The 3,315-nt window shown below is 35.9% G+C and overlaps 1 pseudogene; it reads left to right on the top strand.

The window, feature by feature from the left end:
• The first annotated feature begins 585 nt into the window (after positions 1–585).
• On the top strand, positions 586–2,059 carry LOC100946109 (annotated as a pseudogene).
• The last annotated feature ends 1,256 nt before the right edge of the window (positions 2,060–3,315 follow it).

The raw sequence follows: 3,315 nt of genomic DNA, 5'->3' as shown, positions 1-3,315 counted from the left end.
GGGGGGGGGGAGGGATTTGTTTTCTGTCTCTTAGGAAGCAAGCCACGGGTCTGGCGCCGCAGGGCGCAAGCCGCGGATCTGGCGCCGCAGGGCGCAGATAGTGCCCTTTCAGCTGCTGCCCTGAGTTTTTCTGGCTGACACCGTAGTTCTGGGGTATACTTCCAATCCAGCAATTCACCTCTTTGCTGCTCACCCTGCGCTGCTTATCTGCCCAAGGACTACACGCGGAAGAGATTCAATAAGTCCACTCTCACCTGAAAACACTGGGAGAGTTGACTCAGGGATGTGTCTCCTCCGCCATCTTGCTCCGCCTCCGTAGATTTTTATGTTAAAGGCATTTTGCCACAACTTTTTTAATAAAGGAGAAATTAACACAATCCCAAATAAAGAAAAACTGAAGAAGTTCATCACTAGTAGGCCTGCTTAACAAGAATTGTTAAAGGACATTTGAGTCAGGGGAACTGCAGGTCTAACTCAGAGAGATACTGCCCATGGAACCCACACCACTGCCACTCTCAGCCAGCCCTGAGTGTAGACAGGGACAACATGGCTGATTCTGGAGTAAGACTGATCTTTTGAAATATTTCAACTATTGCTAAAAAAGAAGCAGAGGAGCTAATAGAAGTTGAGATTGATGGAACGGAAAACCAGAATGCATAGAAGAAACTATTGTAGAATATCCCCCAAATGAATGTATAAGCTAGGTCATCAACATCAATGAGCCAACAGGCAATTTATAGAAACAACAAGAACCAAGACTACAGTGTTCTTTGAATGTTCATGAAATCTGATTGCAAGATATCCAGCTAGATCTAGAATGAAGTTTATGTGACCAAGGAGTATAGACAGATAGGACTGTACAGCTTAATGTGCAGGTAATTTCTTACCAAAGAATTGAGCCAACATCCCTGAAACTGTTAAACCTGTGGACAGTATTGAAGTAATTATCATCTAGATGCCCACCACTTCTGAATAAGAAGCATAACCTTGTTTCAAAGAAGCTCAAGTCAGAACTCTTGGTGGCATACACACACCACAACTATTTCAGATGAATCCTCAGAACAAGGTTCTGAAGATGACCTACTGGACTAGAAAGTCATAGGAAATACTTTGAGATACCTTATGATCCCATATAATGGTCTCCAGACCACTTCTGCACTGGGTAGTTTGGGTAATGAAGGAATTCAGCATGGCCAATATAGACCTCATCTTACTCAATATTTCTAGAAGAGAATTATGTAGTCTCAGCTAAGAAGATTTTTTTTCAGCAGGTACCTTCGGGAGAAATTCTTTGGAGTCATCTGAGCTCCTCTGAAATTATGTACTGCAAGACAAGAACAAGAGATGAATGAAATAGTCACAATTGATCAACTTGTGCAAATTAAACCAGCATCAGTACAGCCTGCTATACCAAGTACCATTAAAACTATAAATACATAGTAGTGCAAAGGCAGCTAAAGTACAAATAGCTACAGGGAATTCAGGAGATGATAAAAGCTCACCTGGGAACAGAACAGGAAACAATGGCCAAATCCAACTATGACAGTCTTTGCTAGAACTTCTTGCTGACAAGAATGCTCAAGACTATATTTCTTGGGTTCATGATGAAGGCAAGTTTAAGTTGAATCATCTGAGCTGGTTGCACAAAAATGGGGACAATTTTATTTTATTTTTTTAAGCATAAAATATTCTTGGTATTTATTTAAGTAGTTTAATGTTTCTTTCTTTTTTTTTTTATTAAATCATAGCTGTGTACATTAATGCAATCATGGGGTACGATGTGCTGGTTTTACATACAATTTGAAATGCTTTCATCAAACTGATCAACATAGCCTTCATGGCATTTTCTTAGTTATTGTGCTAAGACATTTATATTCTATACCTAATAATTTCACATGTATGGATGGGTGGAGGGAGAGTAATTGGTGGGACCACACCTACAGTGTATCTTACAAGGGACAATTTTAAAATAAACCCACAATGTACTCTGAGAAACTCAGTTGTGCATTAAGGTTATTATTATGATGAGAACATGATTTGTAAAGTTCATATTGAATAAATTTATAATAGTAATAAATTATTAAACTAAAAGTATCATGTCATTAAAGTAATTTAGATGTTTGTAAGCAAAAGAGCAGACTGAAGGAGATCAGGTTTATTATTTATTATTATTATTATATTATTATACTATTTATAGTAGTAATAAATTATTAAACTAAAAGTATCATGTTATTAAAGTAATTTGATATTTGACAGCAAAAGAGCAGTACTAAAGGAGATCAGGTTTATTTATTATTATTATTATTATTACTTTTTGGGACAGTCTTACTCTGTTGCCCAGGTTAGTGTGCTGTGGCATCAGCCTAGCTTACAGCAACTTCAAACTCTTGAGTTCATGTGATCCTCTAGCCTCAGCCTCCCACTGCAATGCATACCTAATTTTTCTGTTTTTAGTAGAGATAGGATCTCATTTTGCTCAAGCTAGTCTTAAACTCCTGAGATCAGGAGATACTTCTGACTTGGTGTCCCACAGTGCCAGAATTACAGGCATGAGCCACTGCACCTGGTCAGAGATCCAGGTTTAAATGTGACTTAACTCAAGTCAATTTTAAGAATTTTCTGTATAGATTATTCAGAATGTCAGGCCAAGAATTTAAATTATTTTGAAATGCATTTAATTCTAATAAACCAGTTATTATAAAAATTCTAAACTGATCTATTTATCCTGACAGAGATTTAAAAAACTGAAAAGGTATACCTCAGCCAGAAAATAAAAGTTTGGTTTTTAAAAAAATTGTTAAAGTAATCCTTTAGGCTGAAATAAAAGATCTCTCAAAAGTAACTTGAAGTCATACAAAGAAATGAACAATAGTAAAGGTAGGAAATCTAAAAAGCCAGTATTATTGCATTTTGGTTTTGTAACTCCTCTTTTTTCAAAAATGTGATTTAAAAGACAAAAGTGTAAAACAATAATTTTGAAGCTAAGTTAATGAGCACACAATGTATAAAGATGTAAATTGTGACTATAGTAACATAAAAGAGGGTGGGGAGTTGTAAAGAAGTAGAGTCTTAGTTATATTTGACATTAATTCTGACTTTAGAAAATCACGTAAAGATGGTTATTGTAATCCTCAGGATAAGCACTAAGCAAAAAAGAAAAAAAAAAACCCTAAAAACTTATACAGAGACAAAATGAGAAGAGAATCATGATGGTATGCCAGAAATCAGTCAATTATAAAAGAAGGCAGTAATGGAGTAATTGAAGGACAAAAATTATGTAGGAATATAAGAAAAAATAGCAAAGTTACAAACCTT

The sequence above is a fragment of the Otolemur garnettii genome, unplaced genomic scaffold (assembly GCF_000181295.1).
Source record: "Otolemur garnettii isolate 467f Iridium unplaced genomic scaffold, OtoGar3 scaffold00088, whole genome shotgun sequence".
Taxonomy (NCBI): Eukaryota; Metazoa; Chordata; class Mammalia; order Primates; family Galagidae; genus Otolemur; species Otolemur garnettii.
The sequence above is the reverse complement of the archived record's forward strand: the minus strand, read 5'-3'. Positions and strand labels throughout refer to the sequence as shown.